This window comes from Anabrus simplex, chromosome 4, assembly GCF_040414725.1.
Source record: "Anabrus simplex isolate iqAnaSimp1 chromosome 4, ASM4041472v1, whole genome shotgun sequence".
NCBI lineage: Eukaryota > Metazoa > Arthropoda > Insecta > Orthoptera > Tettigoniidae > Anabrus > Anabrus simplex.
The window spans coordinates 419,772,912-419,778,911 of NC_090268.1; the positions used below are offsets into that span (position 1 = coordinate 419,772,912).

General features: G+C 38.1%; 1 long non-coding RNA gene across 1 annotated transcript in view; it reads left to right on the forward strand.

Moving 5' to 3' along the window:
- LOC136872784 (uncharacterized) overlaps positions 1-6,000 on the forward strand; it is a 644,810-nt gene that overhangs the window by 383,602 nt on the left and 255,208 nt on the right. The window lies entirely within an intron of this gene.

A 6,000-nucleotide genomic window follows, 5' to 3' on the forward strand; every position in this document is an offset into this window, starting at 1 on the left:
CAACCTACATACTATAGACGTGGTATAATTTCAAACACGCACACATAGCTATGTCCGTCCTCAACAGGCTTAAACTTGGTTTCTTCCGAACATCGTAACTTTAAGCTAATCATAAATAGTTGTTCTCTTTAATCAACATACTATAGACGTGGTATGATTTCAAACACGTACACATAGCTATGTCTGCCCTCAACGGGCTGAAAGTTGGTTTCTTCTGTAACTTTAAGCTAATCATAAATAGTTGTTCTCTTTAATCTACATACTATAGACGTGGTATAATTTCAAACACGTACACATAGCTATGTCCGTCCTCAACAGGCTTAAACTTGGTTTCTTCTGTAACTTTAAGCTAATCATAAATAGTTGTTCTCTTTAATCTACATACTATAGACGTAGTATAATTTCAAACACGCACACATAGCTATGTCCGTCCTCAACAGGCTTAAACTTGGTTTCTTCCGTAACTTTAAGCTATTCATAAATAATTGTTCTCTTCAACCTACATACTATAGACGAGGTGCGTACATAGCTATGTCCGTCCTCAACAGGCTTAAACTTGGTTTCTTCCGAACATCGTAACTTTAGTCTATTGATAAATAGTTGTTCTCTTTAATCTACATACTATAGACGTAGTATAATTTCAAACACGCACACATAGCTATGTCCGCCCTCAACAGGTTGAAAGTTGGTTTCTTCCGAACATCGTAACTTTAAGCTAATCATAAATAGTTGTTCTCTTTAATCAACATACTATAGACGTGGTATGATTTCAAACACGAAAACATCGACATTAACTTTGAGAAAAATAAGTTTGGGATGCTCTATGACTCGTGTCAAGGTTAAGTATGACAAACCTACCTACGTCGGCTTCACAGTACTTGAATTGGCTAAAACACTCATGTATGAATTCTATTACGATTATATGATGAAGAAGTACGCGCTTAAGCTAATCATAAATAGTTGTTCTCTTTAATCTACATACTATAGACGAGGTGCGTACATAGCTATGTCCGTCCTCAACAGGCTTAAACTTGGTTTCTTCCGAACATCGTAACTTTAGTCTATTGATAAATAGTTGTTCTCTTTAATCTACATACTATAGACGTGGTATAATTTCAAACACACACACATAGCTATGTCTGTCCTCAACAGGCTTAAACTTGGTTTCTTCTGTAACTTTAAGCTAATCATAAATAGTTGTTCTCTTTAATCTACATACTATAGACGTGGTATAATTTCAAACACGTGCACATAGTTATGTCCGTCCTCAACAGGCTGAAACTTGGTTTCTTCTGTAACTTTAAGCTAATCATAAATAGTTGTTCTCTTTAATCTACATACTATAGACGTGGTATAATTTCAAACACACACACACATAGCTATGTCCGTCCTCAACAGGCTTAAACTTGGTTTCTTCTGTAACTTTAAGCTAATCATAAATAGTTGTTCTCTTTAATCTACATACTATAGACGTAGTATAATTTCAAACACGCACACATAGCTATGTCTGCCCTCAACAGGTTGAAAGTTGGTTTCTTCCGAACATCGTAACTTTAAGCTAATCATAAATAGTTGTTCTCTTCAATCCTCATACTATAGACGTGGTATAATTTCAAACACGCACACGTAGCTATGTCTATCCTCAACAGGCTTAAACTTGGTTTCTTCCGAACATCGTAACTTTAGTCTATTGATAAATAGTTGTTCTCTTTAATCCTCGCGCTATAGACGTGGTATAATTTCAAACACATGCACATAGCTATGTCTGCCCTCAACAGGCTGAAACTTGGTTTCTTCTAAAACATCGTAACTTTAAGCAATTGATAAATAGTTGTTCTCTTTAATCCACATACTATAGACGTGGTATAATTTCAAACACATGCACATAGCTATGTCTGCCCTCAACAGGCTTAAACTTGGTTTCTTCCGAACATCGTAACTTTAGTCTATTGATAAATAGTTGTTCTCTTTAATCCTCGCGCTATAGACGTGGTATAACTTCAAACACATGCACATAGCTATGTCTACCCTCAACAGGCTGAAACTTGGTTTCTTCTAAAACATCGTAACTTTAAGCAAATCATAAATAATTTTTCTCTTTAATCCACATACTATAGACGTGGTATAATTTCAAACACGCACACGTAGCTATGTCTATCCTCAACAGGCTTAAACTTGGTTTCTTCCGAACATCGTAACTTTAAGCAATTGATAAATAGTTGTTCTCTTTAATCCACATACTATAGACGAGGTATAATTTCAAACACGCGCACATAGCTATGTCTGTCCTCAACAGGCTGAAACTTGGTTTCATCTAAAACATCGTAACTTTAAGCTAATCATAAATAGTTGTTCTCTTTAATCCACATACTATAGACGGGGTATAATTTCAAACACGCACACGTAGCTATGTCTATCCTCAACAGGTTGAAACTTGGTTTCTTCCGAACAACGTAACTTTAGAGTATTGATAAATAGTTGTTCTCTTTCAATCTTTCATGCTGTAGATGAGGTTAATCTTATAATTTCAAACTCACAGCAATGTCTGACCTGTACAGGTTCAAACTTGGTTTCTTCCGAACATAGCAACTTTAGTCTATAGATAAATAGTTATTCTCTTCAATATTTCACGCTGTAGAAGAGGTTAATCTTATAATTTCAAACTCACAGCCATGTCTGACCTCTATAGGTCGAAACTTGCTTTCTTCCGAACATAGCAACTTTAGTCTATAGATAAATAGTTATTCTCTTCAATCTTTCATGCTGTAGAAGAGGTTAATCTTATAATTTCAAACACACAGCCATGTCTGACCTCTATAGGTTGAAACTTGCTTTCTTCCGAACATCGTAACTCTAGGCTAGCACACTTACCCTTTTATATCCTATTATTACTATGTGTGATGCAAGTGCTAACGCTACATTTATTCTTTTTAGAAAAACCATGGAGAAGATTAACCAGCTAGGTCATATTTCAACTCCAACTACCAAGCCGTTAACAAGTCTACCGCTAAATGAGCAATTTAAAGTAATTTCACTACGAAGATTAAAAACGAAATTTGGAGAAAGGATTTTATGTGTCTGCGAAGACTTTCAAGTTTTTTTACCTCATAGATTTAGCATGCTAACTGATTTAGAAATAGAAGAACTAAATCAACGTTCTATTTTCATTATATATCACGGCATAGAGAACAAATCTTGTGTTATTAGTTTTACTGATGCGTAAAAGCATGTGCATACAAGAATTACATCGAGAAAGCAAAAGTATGCAAACATCACTACAAGTAAAATCATTCATGATAAAACTAGTACATACAAGATGTGAATAAATACTGTAGAATTGGCATATTCTTTTATTTTAGATTAGGTATTACCTTCTCCTCCTACTCCTTCCTCTCGAAGAAGAATAAGAGCAAGAAAGAAGATGTTGATTAAATTCGTAAGTATGTTATCGTCTAGCACAGTAAGTATGTTGAGAAGAGAATTTTTTCCTAAACTGTGCTTGATTCTAGTCTTGTAATATAGTGTACTACAACATCGCACTATAGTATGTGTATATATGTTTTTTGAACAGTGGTATGTATTCAAGTCTAAACTTGCACACTCTCGCTTTGCGATGCATGTTCGATAAAGATGTACCTTGACAGAGTAAGTAAAGGTAAAGGAAGTTATACACATCAATTAATGTTCTGATCACATGTTAAGGTTAACGACATCGAGTGCAGTGTTCGATTCTAGTCTTGATCACTTATCTAGTGTTTTGAGCACATCAATTAATGTTCTGATTACATGTTAAGGTTAACAACATCGAGTACAATGTTCGATTCTAGTCTTGCTATGTTTTAATCTCATTTCATATTCTAATCACATGTTGAAGTTAACAACATCGAGTGCAGTGTTTGATTCTAGTCTTGTTATGTTTTACAATCTTGTTTCTTTTTTGCAATGCATGTTCGATAGAGGTGTACCTTGAAAGAGTAGGAAGAGTTCGATTCTAGTCCTGCTATGTTTGAACCTGATTTAATGTTCTAATCACGTGTTGAAGTTAACATCAAGTGCAGTGTTCGATTCTAGTCTTGTTATGTTTTACAATCTTGCTTTTGCAATGCACGTTCGATAGAGATGTACCTTCACTGAGCAGGAAGAGCAGCTCAGTAAGTATGTTGAGAAGAGAATTTTTTGTTTTTCTAAACAGTGCTTGATTCTAGTCTCGCAATGCTGTGTTCTGCAACATCGAGCACTAGTATGTAGTTCAAGTTGTAATAAGTTTTGAACAGTAGTATGTGTGTGTTCAAGTCTAAACATGTGTCACTGCGGGTATGTGAGCGGATAACAGCTGACGAAATTGCCCCGCATAGGGCAGCACGGTGCTCTGTTCATTAAAAGATAGCAGATGACAGCTAACGAAATTGCCTGCATGATAGCAGCATAGTGCTCTGTTGGTTAAAGATGGCAGATGTCACCTGTCAAAAAGCACATAGGTTTGTAAAGCACGTGCAATTTGCCGTCACTACATAGAGGGCAGCACGGTGATTAAAGATGGCGGATGACAGCTGTCAAAAAAGCACATAGCTTTGTTTCCAAACAAGAGCACGTGGAATTTGCCGTCACCACATAGAGGGCAGCACGGTGATTAAAGATGGCGGATGACAGCTGTCAAAAAAGCACATGGGTTTGTAAAGCACGTGGAATTTGCCGTCACCACATAGAGGGCAGCACTGTTCTCTCTGGATTAAAGATGGCGGATGACAGCTGTCAAAAAAGCACGTGAGTATGTTTTCAAACAAGAGCACGTGGAATTTTTCAATTTGCCGCCACCACATAGAGGGCAGCACTGTTCTCTCTGGATTAAAGATGGCGGATGACAGCTGTCAAAAAAGCACATGGCTTTGTTTCTACGTGGAATTTGCCGTCACCGGGCAGCACTGTTCTCAAAGATGGCGGATGACAGCTGTCAAAAAAGCACGTGAGTATGTTTTCAAACAAGAGCACGTGGAATTTGCCGCCACCACATAGAGGGCAGCACTGTTCTCTCTGGATTAAAGATGGCGGATGACAGCTGTCAGAAAAGCACATAGGTTTGTAAAGCACATAGAATTTACCGCCACCACATAGAGTGCAGCACTGTTCTCTCTAGATTAAAGATGGCGGATGACAGCTAACGAAATTGCCCGCAGCACAGTGCTCTATTGATTAAAGATGGCGGATGACAGCTGTCAAAAAAAAGCACGCGGCTTTGTTTCCCAACAAGAGCACATAGAATTTTTCAAATTGCCGCCACCACATTTCAAAGGTATCTAGCTAAAGAGTACAGCACTGTGCTCTGTTGATTAAAGATGGTGGATGGTAGCTGTCAAAAAAAGCACGTGGGTTTGTTTCCAAACAAGAGCACGTGGAATTTGCCGTCACCACATAGAGGGCAGCACGGTGCTCTCTTGATTAAAGATGGCTGCTGTCACGTGGAATTGTCTGCTACCACAGGTATCTAGCTAAAGAGGGCAGCACTGAGGTTTGCGATGCAATATGGCTGCTGTCAAAAAAGCATTTTTCAAATTATCCGCCACCACATTTCAAATGTAAGTAGCTAAAGAGGGCAGCACTGTGCTCAAAGATGGCGGATGACAGCTGCACGTGGCTTTGTTTACCTCGCACTAGTTAGGTTAAGTTGGTAGCACTAAGGTTTAGACCCGTCAAGATGGCAGCACTGTCGATGACAGGTGACGAATTTTGCAGCTACTGCGATATAGAGGGCAGCACAGTGCTTTGTGGTTTAAAGATGGCGGATGACAGCTGTCAAAACAGCACGTAGCTGTCAAAAAGCACGTGGCTTTGTTTACCTCGCGCTAGTGAGGTTAAGTTGGTACCACTAAGGTTTAGGTCCATCAAGATAGCAGTACTGAGGTTTGCGATGCGTTGTTGTCTGTCAAAAAGCACGTGGCTTTGTTTACAAATCTGTCAAAAAGCACGTGGCTGTCAAAAAGCACGTGGCTTTGTTTATCTCGA